The following is a 23,220-nucleotide window of genomic DNA, read 5'->3' as shown; positions in this document are numbered from 1 at the left end:
CACCACAGGCCTCAGGGGACTTCTGCTCCGGCGCCTGGAGCACCTCTCCCCCTTCTTCTTCACTGACCTTGGCGCCTGCAAGGCTGTTCCTCACTCCTTTCACTCTCCCAGCCACTGTGTGGTGCAGCGTTTTTTTTCCCTGTCTTAAATATTCTCTCACAGAGGCGCAAAACAACATCGCTTATTGGCTCAGCTCTGGAAAACAATGGGGCCCTTCCCAAACATGTGGCAGCTTCTTGATCTTTCTCACAGAAACCATCCCTATGGCCCCCTGCTACCAAAACCTTGCCACGTAAAGCCACTACAGTAAGTGAAGTCTATTTAACAGCAAGTTGCTGCCAACAGCAGCAATGGCCAATCCTTGCCACCAGGCAAACACTCTCTTTTTTTTGTTGTTTTTTTCCTTTTTTTTTTTTTCATTATTTGCATTAATAAGCATCTGACCTTCAGTGAGACAGTTTAGAGAGATACAACAAGAGAAACACTCTCTTGGTGGGGAGTGAAGGTTAACTTCCAGAAGCAGATCACTGTAAGGTCAGAAAACTACTGATGGAGCAGAAGTGGGAATATGCAACAAGGATTATTAGAGGGAGTGGAGAATACACTGCTGAAATGTTAGATTGCCTGAGCTATAGCATGAAACTGTAGTGCAAAATGGTTGATATCCTCTCTGTACTGTCAGGTAGGTGTGAAATCAAATGTAAAATGGACAATGCTTATTACTCTCCTTTGCCTACTGAGGAAGCCAGATATAGCTAAAGGAAAACTAAACCCATGGTTAGGATCTCTTCTGTGGTGACTAAAGCATGTCAAAATTATGGATTTTTGTTTTTCAGAAAATAGAAGTGTTATGACTTTTTTTTTTTTTTTTTTAAAAAAAAAGGAGAGGAACAAGTTAAAGGGGCAAATTAAATAGAATATATTTTAACCTTGGAAAGAAATAAAATGATACATCATATATTTCAAAATTTGAATTCTAGTGAGTTTGTGTGTGTCTGTTGTTGTTGTTGTTGTTGTTGCTGTTTTTCACAGCTTTTTTCTTTAAAAAAAAAAATGTTTCAAAGTTGTTTCATTTTGTTTTGTTTTTTGAAGGAAAAGGTTTTTTTTTTTTTTCTCAAAATGTTACTTCAGATCTCTACAAAACGGTAATTAATTGTTTCCAAGAACTTTTCTTATTATTAGTAAATTCATAAAAGCTCCAGTGATTACTGGGCAGAATCATAGAATAACAGAATGGTTTGGGTTGGAAGGGATCTTAAAGACCACCCAGTTCCAATCCCCTGCCATGGGCAGGGACACCTACCACCAGACCAGGTTGCTTGCTCAAAGCCCCATCCACCTGGTCTTGAACACTTCCAGGGATGGGGCATCCACAGTTTCTCTGGGCCCCACCACCCACAATTCTTAGTGAAGAATTTCTTCCTAATACCTAATCTGAACCTTCCATCTTTTAGTTTAAAACCTTTTATTACCCCTTTTACATGTTCTTGTAAAAAGTCCCTCTTCATCTAGGCCCCAGTTTGTTACTGGAAAGCTGCTGTAAGGTCTTCCTGGAGCCTTCTGTTCTCCAGGCTGAACAACCCCAACTCTTTCAGGCTGTTTTCTTAGGAATGGTGCACCAGCCCTCTGATCACCTTTGTGATGGAAGAATCAACTCCTCTACAGGAAGATCTGATTATTTCTGCAGTATATCAAATTAATAAAAATAGAGGAATAAATTTAATGACTGACAAACTCCTCCTTTAGGGTAATGCAGTTTCTTGATGCTTTGATTTCCATAGAGCAACTTTTTCATGAGGTGGAGGGTCATTGCCAGGAAATTTTGACTGTGTTATTATGCATATTGCAGTCTTTCTTCAAATTTTTCATACCTAAGGATCTTTTCACACCTTCTCCAAAAATGAGACCATAAATACTATTTTCCAAGCATCTCCTTTGGAGTGTGGAGAGCATATTTCAGCACCCTGGACATTCATCTGCATATGTCCTGTCCTTATGTCTGTAGCTCTCAGGCAGAGTGGACAAAGTTTCACATCGTTGTGAAAATCTGGCTTACAAGTAAGAGGCATAAAAGAAAACAAATTGCAGCACATTATTGAAGCAGCTAATACTGATGAGTACAGGGAAACACCATGTGGGGTGTTTCTCCTCCCTGCAAGTTACATTGGCCAATGTCAAAGCCAAATGTGTAGTCCCATGTGTAGTGACACCAGTTACTGCTCCTGTACCATGAATGAAAAAAGTATGTGGAATGGTGAATTAAAATGATAATGATAATAATGATAATGATAATGATAAAGATAATGATAATAATGATAATGATAACGATAATTATGATAATAACAACAATAATAATAATAATAGTAATAATTGTAATACTAATACTACTACTAATAATAATAGATATTAAAAGTCATTATTTTATCATGATTTTTCTTTTTTTAATAACAAGCATTCCTCAGTCAGCTTCAGCACATATGACTAGCAACTCCACAGTTTTTAATCTCTCAGTATATGAGCTTCTGTAAGAGAAGAAATATTTTTATCTTAAGAAGGGTAAAGAGAATCCAAGAACTACAAGCCAGTCAACCTCACTTTGATCTTTTGGAAAGTGATAATGAAAATAGTCCTAGAATCAATTTCCAAATTATAAAGGACCAAAAGGTAGTTGTCAGCATGAATCTATGACAGGGAAATCATACCCATCCAACCTGATCAACTTCTGTGATCAAATGACCAACTTGGTGGAGACTCGGAGAACACCAGATTTCTGATTGCAGATATCCTGATTTTTGCAAGGCCTTCTACACTGTCTTATATAACATTCTTATAGACAAAACCAGGTAAGTGGACAGCTAGGTAGGTTGAAAACTTGTTGAAATGCCTGGGTGGATTAAAACTGTCTGAAAGAACAGTGATGAGTGGTATAAAGTTCACTTGGAAGTAAGTCAAGTGCTGTGTACATCAGGCCAATCCTGTTTAATATTCTCGCTAATGACCTGGATCACAGACTGCACCCTCAGCAAATTTTCAGGTGATACAAAAGTGGGACAAGTGGCTAATATGCCAGAGTGTTGTTCTACAATTCAGAGGGACCTCAACATGCTGGAGAAATAGGTTGAAGATCAACAAAGGGAAATACAAAGTCCTGCATTTGAGGAGGAACAACTCCATGCACTAGTAGTACACACTGGGGACAGAGCAGCTGTAAAATAGCTGGGCAGAGGACCTGAGGGTCCTGCAGTACTCCAAGTTGAACATGAGAAAGTAATGTGTACTTGTGCTAAGGAAGGATAAAAATCATAGAATGGCTTATGTTGGACAGGAACTTAAAGATCATGTTGTTCCAACCTCCTTGCCATGGGCAGGGACATCTCCCACCAGACCAGGTTGCTCAAAGCCCCATCCAGCCTGGCCTTGAACACCTCCATGGATGGGGCATCCACAGCGTCTCTGGACTACCTGTCCAGATAATGGAAAATACCTTTCCAAAGGTATCCTCAGCTACATTAGGAGGAACGTTGCCAGATGGTGATCTTTCCCCTCAGAGCTCCTGAGGCCACAGCTGGAGTACTGGGTCCAGTTTGGGGCTCCCTAGTAAAAGAGACATGGATTTTTTGGAGTGTGTCAAATGAAAGGCCACTAGGATTGTTCGCTGTTTGGAGGTTCTTTCATATGAACAGAAGCTGAGAGAACTGGAACTGTTCAGCCTGGAAAAAAAAAGGCATAGGGAGAGATTCATGGACCTTTACATAATGTGTATAAATAGTTGAAGGAGAGGAACTAAAGACATCAGAACCAGAGATGTCCTGTCAGTGATGCACCGGGACAGGACAAAAGGCAATGGGCAAAAACTGAAATATGGGAAATTTCATTTCAATATAAGAAAAAGAGCTTCAGTGTGAGGATGGTCAAACACAGCAGGTTGCCTGTTCCAGGATGAGATAATCAGAACCCAGATGGGCAAACCCCTGAGTAATATGCTATAGCTGAAACTGCTCTCAACAGCAGGATTTGATTAGCTGATCCCCAAAGGTGTCTGCCAACCACAATTGTTTCATTATTCTGCTGTTCTGTACATTTTGGGTCATAGTAGATAGCAAGGTTCTATTGGTTGTTCCCATCTTTATTATAATAAACTGTCATTGCTGCCTAACTTCAGGCAGTGATCAAAGGATTTATTCTGCATGGACTTAATGAGTTCTGTACATGTGACCAAACTACAAATGCCTGACTCAATGCAGGGAATATAGTTAGCTATTGAAGTGTTACTGCGTAAGTATTGAAGTATTAGAAGTCCATAAATTAGATTGCAGATTACTACTGTCTGTGGAGCAAAACCAAAATCTGTTAAACTCTTACATCAATTGCAATGATATCTGAATCTGGAAATTTCATTCTTTTACTAAATTATCAAGTTTAAAACAAAACTGATTTTTTTTTTTTTTTTAATCTGAAATAAAAGATGCCAAATTGCATAACAGGAGGCTCACCTACTTATTTCCCTCAATGCATTTGTTTCTTTCATGGCATTGTTCTCTGACAAGTTTTTGCATAACTCAGGAATTTTGATGATCTTACAATTATGGGGTGTGGATTTGCAGATATAATTAGAGATGTGTGCTTTGGGACTGGAAGAGAAATAAATTATAAAACCATTAAATGTTACCATATATTGCACTGAGACTTAAACTATTATTATAGTGAGTCCAGAGGGCTGTGTTATATAGACAAATTTGTATACTACACAACAAAGAAGTCTTGGACTATTAATTTAAACAGTTTGAAAGATGTATTAACTATAATGATGTTTGTCTTATTTCTTTTTCAGCCACATATGACTTAATTGCCCTCTGAAACAACATGATTTTAACTTTGTTTAGTACATTCTGTAGTTAAAAAAATGTTAAAATAAGGAAAAAAAAAGGATGATTTTAAGGAGCTCTTGTAATATTTCTGGTTATGGTCTGCTATAATTTTAGGAGTAATGACATTTAATTGCTCTTACTTTCTTAGTCTATTGATTTGTCATCTTTGTATAGTTTCTAAGATTAAGTTCTATGTTGGCTGAATTGTCTTTGAATTTGATTTGTTAGTTTCTCTTAGCTTGAGTGTGTTATTAGATGTATGAACTTAGATTGTATTATCACTATAACTGAATCTTTTTCATCTCTCCTAACTTGTTCAAGTTCAAGGGTCAGGCTATGTAAAAAAAAAAAAAGAGCTTTTATATTTACATTTTAGCTAAAGAGGAATCCACGGTGAAATTTCTGGAACATTGTTCATATGTGATTTTAATAGAGAAAGGGAGAAAAAGTTGTCTTACAAAATAAAAATAAAAATAAAAATAATAAAATATTTAATCAATAGTCTACCTAGAATCAAATTCCTCCCCAAAGTTCTGATTTGTAAACAGGGTTAGGTTCCTTACCTCTCTGTATCTACATATTTTCTCTGAACTCACCAGAACTACTCATCTACCAAAAGTTCTGTACATTTATAAGAATTCACAGAAAATGTTATGTTAGCAATTATTACTGGTAAATGGAAGAAATCAATCTGACCATCAGATATACTTTATATTTCAAATAGGTAATACAATAGAAAAGCTACACAGTATTATGTTATTTGATTAATTTCACTACAGAAAGGTAACTTTCTCATCTATATTACAATTAGGAGTATGGAGTGTAGAATTCAAGCCAATGATGGAGGGAGAATTTGACGGAAGTTTTATTTCCAGACATGGAGAGAAATACAATAATTGAAATTTTGAGCAGGAGAAAATTCTAAGAAAAAATAAATCTTTTAGCAAAAATGAAGCTGACAAATTTTTTACTTACTATGACTTTAAGGAATGGACACAATAACTGCCTGCTTAGATTTGTAACAACAGTGGATTGAAATAATACATTTCTAGCAGTGTTTCATTTTGTAAACTTTGAAAAACTATGAATTTTTCAGTTAATATTTTGTCATTAACTTCAATTAATAATTTTCTCAAAATTTTGTTGTGTTATTAAATTCATGCTCATACAGAATAATAAATAATTTTACCAAAATAGCAACATTACCAAAATAGCATGCCTTGAAAGTTGGTTTTTGTTGTGTTTCTGTTTGTTTGTTTGCTTTGTTCTGTTTTGTTTGATTGTGGTTGCTTTACTATTTGAAAGTTCATGATTATCAAAATGTCTATAATAGCAAGCAAATCTGAGATACTGAAGATTTCACAAGAGTGTTATGAAACCAGTCCTTTGCTGTTGTGTTGAACCAAACTGTTGACATACAAAGTGGTAGGCAAGTTCTGTGACAGGATTGGGTTGTTACTGAGGGCTAGAATTCTTCAGACTATTTTCTTTTCATATCAGCAACACCTTCAGACCTCCATTTCTTTTAATTTTATTTGAGCTCTTACCTCATTGAGGCAATGAAGGGGCTGAACAGCAGTATTCTTCATAGTCAACATAAAGGTAATATACCTGGAACAAGGGCATTCCTGAACCAGCAGTGTCACTGGAAAGGCATCAATTAATTCAGAATGAAAATAATTCTACAAATTACATTTTAACATGTGATATACTTAAGGTAACACTCTAGGAAAAGCAGCAACAGAGAAGAAACTTCTTTTGCATAAGAAGTTTATGCAAAAGCAGCTGGCTCAGGGCTGGACCTCTGCTTCCAACACTACCTTCACACATAGGAATTTTCTCCTGGCAGAGCAACAGGTCTCATCACACAACACAGAGGACACAGCTCTGAAACATGACTTTCAGTGCACTGAGCATGCAAGGTTGCATGCAATTGTTTTTTTACTATTTCTTATAGAGCTGTACCTTTAGAACTACCTCATGGACCTGCCAGTATGAGAGCTATAAAACATGGTGCTAATAACAGTCTTATCAGCTTATTTTGGCTAGACTTAGGAAATGGCGTATCGTTTCACCACCCTTATTCATGTTCTTCAAAAACACAAAAATCAAAACTGAACATAAGGTAGGGCTCTTGTAAAACAATATTATAAACATGTAATGACCGACAGCTTGAAAATAAAAATTATCTGGTACTAAGAAAAATATCTGGTTTGGCCTTGTTTGTAAAGATGAAATTAAGTTTACCAAATATGCTTTTTCCACTCATGCAGTCAGTTCAGTTACATTTTAAATAGAAGAAATCTGCAGGTTTATATGGTAGTAACATTACGCCAAAATAGCTCAGGACCATGTGCTTTGAACAGGGAAGAGAGTAAAAGTGTTGTAATATCTAAGAAATTGCCTTCTTCTGTCCATCCATCCATAAGCACAGAAAGCAATTGATGAGATGAAGTGATATGTATATGATGGGGTGAAGTGGGAAATGATGCCATTTCCATCAGCCATTGAGTCAAGTGATTGGGAAGGCTTGTGCCATCCCTGCACATGATAGCATGGGATGGGAAAGTTCAGGGATCAGTTTGCTCTTCCTGCCATAAATCTACCCCTCAAAATGTTTAGGCTTTTTAGAAAGAAATTTTCATGAGGAAATTACGGGGAACAAAAAGCAAAGGTATCTGTGGGCAAATAAAGAGTAGCGTCTTCTTTATTACCTATCTGTGGATTGGCATATCCACCTCAAGCTGCTTTCTGCTTTTCAGGGTCTGCTTCCAAGTGTTAGACTTGACAAGACAGGTAAAGGTAGGATTTTTTCCATGGACGCAGGATTTGCTTAAGCCTAGGGTCCTCAAACACTTATTTATTTATTTATTTATTTTAAGAGAGAGAGAGAGATGAATAAATATACATGTCAAAGTCACAGATTAAAACATCCTCTAATGATTTCAGTAGTAGCCACACTGAAGCCAAAAGCTTGATGAATGTTGATGAATGTTGGGATGTCAAATTCCATGGTACCAATAACTTGCTACCACACGTAGTCTTAGTACCACACATCTAGGCATACACCTGTACACTTTCCCTAACCATAAACACATAAACAAACTAGCAAGAGGAAAAAAAAATGTATATATATATATATGTGTTTCAAAGGTGGGGAAAAATTGTTACAGAGACATCACCACCTGAAGCAACCATTTTAATACAAGCAAATCTGGCCTAATTTAGAAATATTACCAATTACCTCTGTTCCAATTCCAATGTGCTTATCTTGTAGAAAATTAGTGCAGTAAATCTGAATTTGGCAAATATGGGCTTTGTCCTACACCTGGCCAATTCCATCCTGTGACCAAGGCATTAGAATTACTAGGCTAATTGAAGTCTTTTACTTTCCTCTCAAAAGTAGAATTCTATTTCATTTGTTTTGGAAAAGGTAAGGTGTCTTGTCCAGCCTAGCATTACAGGGTCTCACATGTCAGCAGAGAAGGGCAGATCCTTCTACAGGGTGATATATCTCCTCACAGCTGTCTAAAACAGTTGGGATGAATTGCCTTTGAGGAATTCTGTCCTCCTGCATTCAGCAAAGACAAAATAATTAGCTTAGAATGGACGTTTTTATCCATTAGAAAGATGATAATAGTAGATATCTGCAGTAATAGAGGCAGTATATATTTTTACATATTTTACATATTTTTAAGCAGACATTTCTCATTTGATTTTTATGAGTCTGGTCTGCACTATCTGCCACAGGTGACGAATAGTAAAGGTAATGATTAGCTAGTAAATACTAGTTATTCCTGACAAAAAGCTGAAGAGATTAGTTATGGCTATAAATCTTCAAATTTATCAGCCTAAGTGTAATTTTTTCATAAATTTGAAACATAAAAAAAGCTTGTAGTGAAGTCCCTCTCACCTCCATGTGTTAGTCATAAGACAATCTGGGAAAGAATATATCGATTATGAAAATATTGACTATAAGATTGGATAGCTGTATTTAAGTACTGGAAGAATCACAGCCTAATCCAGTTCCCATGAAAAAATCTCTCTTATAAGAATCAATCATCTGTGTCATGGTGGGATTAATGTTTAAACTGATTAACTGATGTTCATTCATCATTGATAAATAATTGGGGGGGGGAGGGGAAAGCATCAAAGTATACTTACAAGATAAAACTCTCATAAGACATCTACCATTTGAGCCAAGCTCATTTTTCCTTGCAAATGTGTGCATATGCTAACAACTATAATCAGTCACATATGTCAGTATGTACCTAAATAATGCATATTTTCCACATTGTGTAGTTTCAGCAAAGGCTTTTTACATGAAATGTAAAGTGCAGGAATTTGGACCCAGCTCAATTTGTGCATGCCTATGTGATCACCACTGGGTTTTCCCACAGGAAGGGGGTAATCAGATCTTCTAGTCTTCTGATATTTTTGTTCTAGAGTCTAGTGTACATGGGAGTAAATAAGGAATTCTTGCACTGAAATAAGAAAATGCTTTGTTTTTTGTTAGGTCGGGCATGAACATTTTGGGTTTGGTTGCATAGTTTGATTCCATATCACAGAAACACCAAGACCCTTAATCTGTACTGATTATACTTTTAGAGTACCACCTCAAAATAGGCAGGATCTTAGTGATCAGGACAGACATCATTCATTTAGGAAGGTTAATTCGAAGCTACGACTCTAAATTACTTCTCTAATCTGAAGAACATTTGTGATTTGTATAAAAGAGTAACTCCAACAGGAGATGTCCTGCTTTACACCATGCAGTCAGTTATTTAAAACTGAGTAGATACATGTATTTAACATGAGATTTTGATTTAACCATTAATTTACTTTCTCTGTTCCTCCTTAATGTGTTTATATTGTACCTGAGAAAACCATCCTATTTCTGTCATAGAAAGCCACACATTTCTAACCAAAACTCAAACTTTATAAGATAAACAAAATTAATCAGATTATTCAATCAGCAGATTAAAATAAGTAGATCTGTACTGTAGACAATAATTCAAAGTGAACAGATTCTCTGAGAACAGTTCTTCAGAGTAAACATCCAGTGTTTTGGACAGACCTCATTAGGTCAAGTACAATTTAAAAGGTACAAAAATATGTTCAAATGGTTAATAGAATGAATTAATAATGTAATAGAGTTCCACCTATGAAACATCAATCCAAATTTAATTTATGTCATTATTTGATGATTTGCTGTTAATCTTCATAAGAAAAATAACTGCAACTCCATTCACTCCAACCTAACTGAAAAGCACTGCTGAAGTCAATTCAGAAAACAGCAATATGTTTGTCTGTGCTTTCTGGAAATGTAACAGCTTGTTGTAACCTCAAATAAAATTTGTTGTGAAGTTGTGCTGTCCCAGAGGGAACCCTGCAACTATTGAGGCAGTGATGCTGTCTTTTTCTCACACTGCATTTTTTCACTGTCCACGTTTTAATCTCAGTCTACACTGAGTCACCTCCAGCCCAAACATAGGTCCCTCAGTGGGGAACATCCTGGTCCGGCACCTTAGCTCAAGGTCAGATGGCCATTCTTTTAAAGTGTATAGATCCGGTACAGGAGCAGCCCTGTTCTTGCCAGCTCAGTGTAGACCCTTTCCAGTAGGCAAGAGAATACCCAGAGTACAGGATCTGTGGCTTCTGGTTGATGTTTCACTCCTGGGAGTAAGAATAGCCAGAGCTTCTTAGGATTTCCAAACACACCAAAGCAACACACAACCTCCTGAAGAGACTACAATATAACCCCACACACACACACCTTTGGAGACCTGTCATTCAACCTCTGGTAAACTCATCCTTTCAATGTTGTAATTTAAGGCTAAAGGGACACAGGAAAACATTTAGCTTCCATGTAGCTTATAAAAACAATAGAGTATCTCTTTCCTTACCTTTTTACACCTCTATAACATACAGTCCAATCAAGAATCATGTCCACCTCTAGGACTGTGTGAAAATATATAGTTTCCTTGATGGAAACTGTACTCAGTGTTTCATACACAAATATGAGTCAGATTTTGCTTTCCTGGTATTAGCACCTTCTGAAAAGACAGTTAATCTATCATTTCAAGGCTGGAAAATATGGTACCATTGTTCAAGCCAAGTCTGATTTTTTTTTGTCTTCTTAACTTTTCTGCCAACAGAACTATAATCTGATAAGCATCCTCTATTCTTTGAGAATACTAACACTAAAGAAGTTAAAAAACACATTTTCAAAACAAGCAAAGTGATTAATATATTTCCTCCAAACTAATTTTGTTTAAATTACAATATTAGGGCTTTATTTTTTGTTTTCAAAAGTTTTTTCCTCATTTTGGAAGACTGTTTTTTTCAGATACGTGTTTTTTTTTAATGTAATACTTCATAAAATCCCAATTTGCAGATGTCAGTAAGAATGGGATTTCAGTAGGGGGGTGTGTTTCTGTTCATACTGGAGTAGTTTTTCTTTCCTAACTTTCTTGTTCTGAATTTTCAATCAGACTAGAAGCCTAGAGTTCTAAATTCATCATATGACCTCTTGGAAGTGCAAAATGCTAAAAAATAATATTATACTGTGAGTCCTTTCTCTCTTGCTCTCTCTCTCTCTGTCTTTAAGCATAGAAATTTGTATATACAATGTCATTAAAAAAAAAAAAAAAAAAAAAAAGAGAGGGAAAATAAATGGTTAAATAAACTGATATCAAAAAAAAAAAAGGCCTAGATTTCCTGAAAAACTCTTCTTGATATTTCCTACATCTCTCATAAAATTGTCTTTTTCATTACAAACTTTTGCCAATATATAAATAAACTGGAACAGGTGGTCAAAACTATCTTGTGGAAAGTCCATGCTTAGAAGAGCATTGGAAGAGTTCCTTGTTTTGGATGGCTGATAATCTCTAGAGCTTGTAGACATGTCAGGTGAGATATATACGCTGTCTACTTGTCCAGAGTTAGACTGGAACCTCTGTTCACAGCTAATGCTTGCATCTGGATATATTTATCCAGTTCAGTGGAGCACATGCAACACCCTAAGCAGTTCCAGGAGCAGGAGAACTATTCCTCAGCTGATAGCTCTATTTCCAGAAAATGTCGTGAGAGCAACACCATAGGGAAAAGGTAGATGAACTCCAAATATATCAGGTGCCAATTTTAGAAATTGAAGGTGATGTATTTTCACAAGATAATGTTCCTTCAATGCCAGCTCACCAAGAAGGCAATGTTTATGACAGTTTTTGATCTTTGGCCCTCAGCACTTAGCTATGTACACTTAGTTATACAGCCAGAGCCTTCTCTTTTCTCCTCTCTACTCCTCTCCCAGTCATAAAAAACAGCCAGAAGGAGTTCTGCCCATCCTGAGGTGTTATTTATTTTTTGGATAACCTTTTGCCCAAATGCATTGAGGCACAGTAGTTAGCAGTTTGTAGGAAAGCACCCAAACACCCTCTGTAACAGGTTAGTTTATGAAGACTCCATGGACAGGTTGCAAGATATTACAGTGAGGGCCCCATCATCCAGATCATTAATGAAGATGTTAGGACTAGAACCAGTACTGACCCCTGTCAGTACTCATTGGTCTCCAGCTAGACTTCATGCCAAAGACCAACACACTCTTGGCCCAGCTATTCAGCCAGTTCTCAATCCACCTCACTGTTTGTTCATCCAATTCATAGTTCATCAGCTTCTCCGTGATAATCTTGCAGGAGAAGGTATCAGAATTCCTACTGAAGTCCATGTAGATGATACTGACAGTTTGTCCCACATCTACCAGGGCAGTCATTACATTGTAGAAACTTTTCAAGTACGTAAAGTATGACTTCTTGGTGAATCCATGCTGACTAATCCTGATCACTTTCTTGTCCTCCTTGTGTCTGAAAACGGTTCCCAGAGTTACCACTTCCATCACTTTCCCAGGGACAGAGGTAAAGCTGACAGTTCTGGAGCTACCTAGGTCCTTCTTCTTTCCCTTCCCAAAGATATAAATGATATTCACTTTCCTCTACTTCTCAAGCTTATCTGAGTCTCTTTGGATGGATCCAGGTCCTTCTAGATGCAAGCGGTTCTAGATTCCATAGTAGCTGCAAGTGGGAGAGGAACTGCTAACAACAGGGACATTTTACTGACAACATGAGATATTCACATGAGAAAAGGAGAGGATTTTTCGAACCTTGAAGGGTTATATAAGATCTGGCTTTGATTTTCCCTGATGTCTAAGGGCTTTTTTTTAGATAACCACATATTGATTCCATGGCCTAAAAGAAGCTTTTAACACGAGTTTTCTCTGTTAAGTGGTTGCAGCTGGACTTCAGTAGACACTGTTACATGATCCACAGCTACATACTGAACATGGGATTTATAAGGTCTGTATGTTGTCTTTGTGTACTTGAGCATTCAGCTACATTTCTTCAGAAGTGTTTCACTATCTCACAGAGGTGTAAGCAGTCTCTCACCTGCCTCATCTGAGATGTTAATAATCCCTCACAACTACTGCCTCATTTTGAAGAAAAGAAAATCTATCAGTAAATCATTTACATATTATTTTTTTTTTCTGAATGAGGAATATATTTTTGTTTTTGATTTCCAGGAAAATATAGATAGCAACCTCCAGTCACGCTAATGATTTAGTTGCTCCCTGCTTGTTTTCTCACAAAAGCTTGGAAATGCTGCCAACTTTCGCAGAAGGGACTATAATAGTCTCAGTAGCTCAGTAAGAGGAGCAAGTTTAGACATGAAGCTTTATGAACATTTTTTATTCAGGCTTGAGAAATTACAAATTATTGTACGTTTCTATTTGTTTCACATAAGAATAATGACCTTTTCGGCTCAGTCCTCCTGATTAGCCTTCCCCCAAACCAGAGAAGAAAAATACCAATCAGGGGATGTAGGCACATCAAAGAAATTGATTTTTCTCTATTCATATAAGTAACCATGGTATATTCCTCATATAATGAGAATGAACTTAAACTATCACATTTTCCATAGATAAATACATAATTCTCGTAAGAATAGGCAATTGTTCACCCATCTTATTATACTTTTATATAACTTTATTCTGGTCATTTTATCCAGAAGGATACTGTGAGAAACAGTATCAACAGATTTACTGAAATCCAGAAAGATTACATTGACTGGCTTCCTTTGTTCAACTAGCAGTGTGATCTTGTCATAGAAGGAATTTAAGTTTGTTAGATATGACCTTCCCCTAGTGAACCTATGACCATTGTACTTTAGGTGTTTTTCATTAACTCCCAGAATAATCTTCTCCATAATTTTACCAGGCATTGAAGGCCAGGCACCATTTACCAGGCACTGACAGGCCTGTAATTGCCAGGATCTTCCTTGCCCTTTGTAATCATAGAAAAATACTCCCTGTCAAGAATAAGATACCTGAAAAACACGTATACATATATATTAGTGTTATATATATTATATATAAAACTTATATATATATTTATAAGTGTTTTTTTCAGGTATCTTGTTCTTATATATATATTTATTAATCTCATCTTCACTTTCTGTAACAGTGGAAAATTGTTTAACACTCTGAATATTAGTGCAGAAAAGTACAAGAGAAAATTTTGGACAAAATTCATGGAAAATGTTCTTTCCTTAACTCTACAGAAATTTGAATTCATTAGTTAGATCACCTACAACAGAAAACAGTAACAAGTTGGCAAGCTCCAGATAATGCTTTTTCTTGACAATATCAAATGACTTTAAAAGGTATAAATTACTACAGTAGTTCCAATCTTTGTTTTTTATTTTTAATTTGATGTCACAATTTATCCAAATTCTCTGGAAGCAAAAGAACTGTGTAAACTGAATTTGAATGGACAATTTCTATTCTGAATCTCAATAAATTCATCTGAAGAAAAATAGGATCATCTGTTTAGCTTAAAGTGTGATAAATAGCATTGATTTATAATGTGTTGTCATATTTGGTGATATGCAATATATGCAGTTTCATGACATTAGACATAACATAAATAACTGTTGATCTTTTTCCCAGATTTTTCTAATTTATGTACATGCATGACATACTGGGTCAATCCTTTTAATCTCTTGAGTTAAACTATTTTAAATGCTATGGGGAAAGTTTATGGTTCAGCAACTGAAAAGCATTTATGATGTTGTAAGCCCTTTATTGTAGGTCAGCTCAAATACGAAGACCAAAGTCAGTCATGCAGGAAAATGTACATTGCACTTCCAAACAATCAGGGTAGGGGCAAACCCACACACACTAGTATCATATGCCTTATCTACAAGAAGCAGCTAAAAGTTAGATGTCTGTTCTAAATTCAGTCTGGGCCGATTATCATCAGTAGAGGTAAAGGGGCACCTGCTCAATGAAATTCATCCCATCTGCTTTAAATAAGTTTCTGTGGCTAGATGGGCAGCTGCTAGAAGTGCTTGTGTTTCTCCAGTGTCTACAAATGAGTTCATACAACTGGTTGGACTAGCTGTCAGTTCAGTGAGACAAATTTCACCTGTAGTTCAGATCTTTTCCATTCTGGCAGGTTTGGGGCCTGGGGAGTACAGCATCCCATGACTTTGACTTGCATGGCAGCCCCATTTGCTTCTTCTCCACAATTGAGAGAGGTGAACATGGATCAACATAATCTTTTTTGATCCTTCCTGCAATGTGACAGGGTGGAAGGACAAAATCTGTTAGCCCAGAAAAAGATAATGGACTCAATAGCTTTTACTTCCCTTGCAGCCATCATACTCTCTTCCAAGCCCAAAATTGAGACACTAGAAAAGCAATTTCATGTCTCGTGGTCCCAATGAGTAATAGGGGTATCTGCTAGCTAATGATTGTTCTTCACTATTCATATTTCTAAGGTTTGTTCCAAAGCCCGTGTAACCAATGCAAATGTTTCCGCTGCATTATATTTCTAAGCTTTCAATCGCTGTTTGATATTTATTGCTGCTAATGGCAAAATAATTCTTATTGCATGTGAAGCCTCAGTTTCCACTATGATCAATCAGTAAGACATTAAATATGTTCTTTTTGTCTTCATTCAAGTTAAATAGCACTCCGTTATGCCCATTTTCAGGTCTTACTTTCAGCAACTGTTTTTAGATCACACATGAAAATGTTACTACTTTATTTTTCTTTAAAAATAGATAAACAAACAAATAAAGAAGACTAAAATTTTAAGAGAAGCTCTTATGCTGGTAGGTAAATGCATGACTTTCTGTGAAATATCAGTATTTCTAGAGCTTTAATAATTAATTCTATTATTTCATTTTCTAGTAAGTATATAATGTCTTTTTTAGAAGATATTATCCAGATGAAGTTCTTGCCATTTTATAGTTGCCATACACATAAACTTGAAACCCAGAAGTGTTCTATGCATTCACTCTTATTAATGAAAAAATGACTAAAATCTTTCCTAGATAGTCGTTCTACATCATATTTGTCATTTTCCGATAATTAAAAGAGTCAGAATATAAATACCTATGATACGTTTTTATGTCATCAGGGAAAATAAATATGTGCTATTATCTTCTAATGTATTATCTTCTAATACATAAATGCATTGCCATTAAAGTTATACAGATCCATCATGACTAATCCACAATCTTTTTTTTTTTGGATATTTTTATTTTTACCTGTTTTCAGTAGTCTAAAGGTTAGGTGTTTAGTTCAGGACAATTTCCAAGGCTTCTTTCAAAAAGAAACTGAGAAAAAGAGTCACTTCACAAGTTCATCTTAGCTTATTTAAATTGTTCACTGGAGGTTATTTTTCTCTTTATTTTGGCAGGAAGTTTAAAATGCCTCATTTAAAGTAAACTTCAGAGATTTAACTACTACAAGCTGATTAGGGTGAATTCCACCTGATCGTTGTGGAAATTATGAAGAATTACTTAATTAAAGAACTGAAAGTATATTTGACCGATCCATTAATTACAAATTCATTTTCTATCTATGCATAAATATTTATAATTTATTATTCAAAAGCCTCACTAGGAATATATTTTAAATGCTTGATTAGTATATAATTAGAACTATTTTAGGTAGAAAATGCTAAACTCATATTCCTTAAATCTTCCCTGAGTCAAATCTTAAATTCCCCTGTAGTTAATCTTCCTTGAATTACAACACTACAATAATTTAAACTGCCAAACACTATTCTAAGAAATTCCAAGTATCCAAATTTCCCTCTGTTTTCAAGTTAATTCACAGATGAGATATGTATGATAGACACAGATTAATAGGACACCTGGAATTTAATTAAAGAACAATCTTACTGTGTGTCTTAATTAAGAAAGAGTCTTTGAGTACAGGTAAGATGTGTATTGTCCTATGTACTTTTTTTGGTCTTGCAAAATGATGTAGGGCCGTGTGTCATTTTTAGAGTCTGTATCACATAAGTCTTTGGCTCCGTACTAAAAAGAACTATTCAAACAAAATTAATACTCATAGCAAAATAATATTCTGCTATCCCTTGATGATCAAGCCTGCCCCAGTTAAAAACAATCTACATATTTTTGCCCTTCTCTGAGCACAGTCAGAAGACATAGATCATTCTCTTTACCACGGTTATAGTTCCTGTACTCATAATCAGAAGTGAGGCTTCTGCCACAATCAGGTTCTCAGCAGGCAAGAGAAAATGCGCCTGCCTGATAGCACATGCAGTCAAGATCAAAGCCTATAAAAGCATCCTTATCACTCTAAACTGAGCTCATAATAGGTTAAGACAGAAATGAACTAAGTATATATTTTTTTATGATATAGATCCCCTTACAGATCTCATATATAGGTATTATTTCTACTGAAATTTGTTTTCAGACTACAACAGCTAAGCTGTATGTGCGTGCACACTAATAATAACTACCGTGTATGTACTCAACATACTAATTCACAGCAGTTTGAAAGGAAATTGAAAGAACCCAGATGGCTTGTAACATTGGATATGGGATTTCAACCGTTCACAGCCAGGTTGTCTCAATGTGATATGAAACAACAGTTTTCAAAATGCATTGCACCAGCATTCACAGGCAAAATGATGAAGTAACTGCAAAGGGGATGTCCTTATTTCATCAGCCTAATGAAAGGAGTCATACAGAAAATCCAGATCTCCAACATCATCATCACCCCCGCCCAGGCATATACTCATGTGTTGCCCTCACAATTATTAAAATGATGCCACCTGTACCTTGCAGAAAGGAATACATTATAAGTTCATGCACCAAATGCTGGCCATGAGCTTAAAAAAAATATTGCTCACATTTGTGAAACAGGGATTCTGTTATATTTTATTTAGGGAGTTCCCAAGGGTGCTTAAGTCTGCTGGGTCACATTTCCATATTTCTCATGCTTAGCTGTAGATGGCAGGGAGCCCTACCCCAGACTGATAAATGTTTGGCAGCTGAAAAAGGTGTGTCCTGTTCTCCATGGCCAAAAGGACCACAAGGGCCGCAAGGATGCAGGGGAGGAATCAGAAGAGAGTATCCCTCAGGCTCTAAGAGGGGTTCCAAAGAAGTCTTCTCCCCTAAAATATAAATAAATCAAATAAATATGTGCCTTTGGCATCTGTGTGATGCTTTCCTGAAGTCTAAATTTCAGATCCAATGGATGACTGTATGTTGAAATGAGTCACGGCTATTCACTGTAACAGCGTCCAAAGCACTTGGAATGTGACTAGAAGCAGGGATCAGCACTTTTGGATGGTGCTACTTATGACAAGTATTTGGAAGCAGTCTGCATCCAGATATTTAGAACTTGAATCAAACGGTACATTATTTGATTTTATTGCTGCCTGATGATGACTGTTTCTCAAGAATCAACTATGAAGTTTATTAGAATCAGCTTTAGTCAGACAGATACTGGAGAGCAAAATTATCTCATAGCATAAAAATTCTTGTATTAACAAGAAATTTCTTAGGCTCTTTATAAGACCTGCAAAATATCTTTAGATACAAGAGATAAAGAAGATAATGCCTATTCATTTTTTACTGCTACTAAACAAATTTTCTTTCTAGACATTATGAGTGAAAAATTATAAATATAACATTTCATACCTCTAAAATATTTATTTTTTTCCTTTTAATTAGAGGAGTCACAGTCATGAAAAAATCTTTAACAAATGTCAGAACACAAGCAGTTCTGTGTAGCTGTGATGAGCTAAGCATATATATGCAAGACAAGATTTGTAGGAAGGATTTATAAGAGAAGTCTGTTTTCATTAAATAAGGTATATGGGGAGTCATGCCTCTGATAAACATGGATAGATAATGCTCAGGTGATGCCTGTCAGTTGTTTCAAGGGCAAGTCAACAGGAGACGTTGTCCTTAGAGAAATTTTGTGTTAGAAATGCTCATTGGTATTAGTGGGTTTTCTTGTGGAATTGTATGTTACCTTATGAGTGCTTAAGTGCTCACATGGTAAATTAACTAGTGTACTCCCCTTTCAGTTGGATTAGTTTCATCTCAAGACTTTAGTTATCTATACTTAATGTATAATTTGAGCAAATCAGCAATGTATCTACAGCACTGCAAATGCATTCCTATTCATTGTTTCTCTTACATAGATGTGTTTGGGATTAGTTGCATGCTTCAAACTAAGCACATTGCTAGATTAGAGCCAAACTGTTCAGGAAGAATTTTGTGGGTATATTAGAACAATATAATATAACTAGTGAAAAGAAAATTTGAAGAACAGATGTGCTCAAACACAACAAGGGCTGATAAAAATAAATAAATATATAAAAAATAATAATAAAAAAGTCAGACTTTGTGTTGAATTGTCAAACCTATTCTCCATCAGTTATGCAAGGAAAGAGTTTACCAAACCTAAGCAATTCTAAATGAGAGGTTGACAACCTGAAAATAGCTGAAATACAGGAAAGAAATCTTCAGTTTTTCTGCTTTATATATATAATATATATATATACTAATCAAGCATTTAAAATAACATCATGATGGACTTTCAGTAACACTGAAAGGCAGCAAACACATATGTAGAAAAAGAGAGTAGGGGAATGAGGAGAGAGTGAGATATGGTGCAGGGCTCTTTTTGGATCTCAGTAAGAATGGCCCAACAACAAATGTCTTAACATAATAGCTGTTCTAATAGCATAAAATAAAAGGAGGAATAGAGATGGTGAATAAATCTTACATCCCTTCAGATGTTGGGAACCCCACATTCATGCAGAGTCAGATGGACTTGGGGGAATTTTCCCACTTTATGCTGTGCAGATCCCCTTCATAGAGAGGTTTCTCCTCCCTCATTGCCATGGTGACCTTTATTTTGTACATCAAGCAGTCATGTATCTTTTCCTGACAGGCTGGAGTGTTTTCTGTGTCACAACACCCACCTGCACATGATGCACACCAACATGTTCCCATGCAATGGCTACTCATGTTGATATATAGGGTGGTCAGGCCGTAAGTGCAAGTAACCCAACAGAGCAAACATGGCATACTCAAGACCTCCTCAAACACTGTCTTCCAAGAGTTTCCCAGCACAAAGCCTTGAATCAAAGCGTTAATATGAAAGTAATATAAATATTTATATTTTTGAGCTACTGAAATATTCAGAAAGAAAGTTGACAAAAGGTCCACAATTCAGCATGCTTGTCTGGACATTAACATTTTGCAGAATTGTCCCATTTTGACAGGAAGACAAGCCAAAATAAAGAGTTCAAGAACTTTCCTCCCTGCTTTCCATAAGTTCTGCAAAGCACTGACTGTGATCTGCATGTTCCCTAAACAGGGAGTGTGGGAGTGTGGCCATGGGGGTCGACAACCCCCATGGTTGGTGATAACATCAGACTCTTAATGATGAGGCCATAACAAAGAAGGGTGATTCAGGAGATGCCTTGCTGTCTCAAACTACTTGTTCTCCAACCATTAAAACATGGAAGTTGCTAAGTGTTTGCTGTTGCTAGGCAAAGTTGTTAACCAATGAATATTTAGTGGAAAAGTACTGCTGTAGAGCTAATGGTATAAAAAGGAGCCTGCCCTCAATAAAAGGGAGTTGAAGATATTGTCATCAATAAAGGAGTTGAAGTTATTGATCCTTAAAGAACCCTGGTGTCCGTGTGGTCATTACACCACAAAGGAGCTTTGATGTTATCAGCCCAGCTGATATATAGTTTAGCTGATATATAGTTCTTAGATATATAGTTTAATTCTTAGATTGCCTTGTGTGGAGCCAGAAGTTGGACTTGATGCTTGTGAGTCCCTTCCAATTCAGGAAATGCTATGATTCTATGATAAATCCTAAGACTGGGCTTTCTAGTTTCTGAAATATTAATAAACTTTTCAAGACTTAATTTTACTTTTCACTCATACAGCCAGTCTGGTATTAATCCGCTCAAATACTCAAGCATACTCATTTTGTGGTAAAGATGAAAGCTCATCAAATCTGAGATGATGTTTAGACAGTGGAGTGCAGACAGTCAACAAGTAAAACACTTAGGAGTATAGAGTAATGAAAGCCCATCTCATTATCTGACTTTCATTAAACCCAGTGATTAGACCCATAACTAAAATCACTCCACAGTTTCCCTCTTTATCTTAATAGCCTTTAAGGGCGAAGGTTCACCCCTTTCTGGTAGGACTCAGTGCATTTTGTGAAGATGTCTCTAAAGTGTCTTCAACCATTAGAAGAGAAAAATGATGTCCTCAAAAGCACAACGATTCCTTGATTTACCATAAGGCTGATAAATGTCATAGGTGATGAAAAAGGAAAATATTTAAGAAAACCTTTTATTCTAGTGTGACATGGAGAGAACATTTCTTTAGGGGAAAAAAAAAAAAAAAAAAAAAAAGAGTTATGTTGTCAGGGGTCATGACACTTCAAAACAGGCATCACAAGTGACAGCAGTGAAGGAAATGATGGTGGTTCTAATAAAATATCTCTCAGCCCCAAAGTATACCTTAGGGAAAACAATCCACTGTAGAAATCAGCCTTCACAGAATCACAGAATTGAAGGGGTTGGAAGGGACCTCGAAAGATCATCAGGTTCAACTCCCCTGCCAAAGCAGGTTCCTCAGAGCAGGCTGCCCAGGTAGGCGTTCAGATGGGCCTTGAATATCTCCAGAGAAGGAGACTCCACAACCTCCCTGGGCAGCCTGTTCCAGTGCTCCGTCACCCTTACCGTGAAGAAGTTCTTTCGCATGTTGGTGCTGAACATCCTGTGCTCTATCTTGTGAACATTACTCCTTGTCCTGTCCCTGTTTCAAGTCGCTTTCATCTAATTTGCGGCTAGCAAATGTGACGCCCATCTACAAGAAGGGCCGGAGGGCAGACCCGGGAAACTACAGGCCTGTCAGTTTGACCTCAGTGCCAGGAAAGCTCATGGAGCAGATCCTCCTGAGAGTCATCACACAGCATTTGCAGGGGAAGCAGGTGATCAGGCCCAGTCAGCATGGGTTTATGAAAGGCAGATCCTGCTTGACGAACCTGATCTCCTTCTATGACAAAGTGATGCGCTGGGTGGACGAGGGAAAGGCTGTGGATGTGGTCTACCTTGACTTCAGCAAGGCTTTTGACACCGTCTCCCACAGCATTCTCCTCAAGAAACTGGCTGCTCTTGGCTTGGGCTGGCGCACGCTTCATTGGGTTAGAAACTGGCTGCATAGTCGGGCCCAAAGAGTCGTGGTGAATGGAGCCAAGTCCAGTTGGAGGCCAGTCACTAGTGGCGTCCCCCAGGGCTCGGTGCTGGGGCCGGTCCTCTTTAATATCTTCATCGATGATCTGGACGAGGGCATCGAGTGCACCCTCAGTAAGTTTGCAGATGACACCAAGTTAGGTGCGTGTGTCGATCTGCTCGAGGGTAGGAAAGCTCTGCAGGAGGATCTGGATAGGCTGCACCGATGGGCTGAGGTCAACTGCATGAAGTTTAACAAGGCCAAGTGCCGGGTCCTGCACCTGAATATGAGCCAGCAGTGTGCTCAGGTGGCCAAGAAGGCCAACGGCATCCTGGCTTGTATCAGGAACAGTGTGACCAGCAGGGCTAGGGAGGTGATTTTCCCCCTGTACTCAGCTCTGGTGAGGCCGTACCTCGAGTACTGTGTTCAGTTTTGGGCCCCTCGCTACAAGAAGGACATTGAGGTGCTTGAGCGGGTGCAGAGAAGGGCGACGAAGCTGGTGAGGGGCCTGGAGAACAAGTCCTACAAGGAGCAGCTGAGGGAGCTGGGCTTGTTCAGCCTGGAGAAGAGGAGGCTCAGGGGCAACGTTATTGCTCTTTACAGATACCTTAAAGGAGGCTGTAGTGAGGTGGGGGTTGGCCTGTTCTCCCACGTGCCTGGTGACAGGACGAGGGGGAATGGGCTTAAGTTGAGCCAGGGGAGTTTTAGGTTGGATCTTAGGAAGAACTTCTTTACCGAAAGGGTTGTTAGGCATTGG

The sequence above is a fragment of the Aythya marila genome (assembly GCF_965140915.1).
Source record: "Aythya marila genome assembly, chromosome: 1".
NCBI lineage: Eukaryota > Metazoa > Chordata > Aves > Anseriformes > Anatidae > Aythya > Aythya marila.
This window is presented reverse-complemented; position numbering follows the sequence as displayed.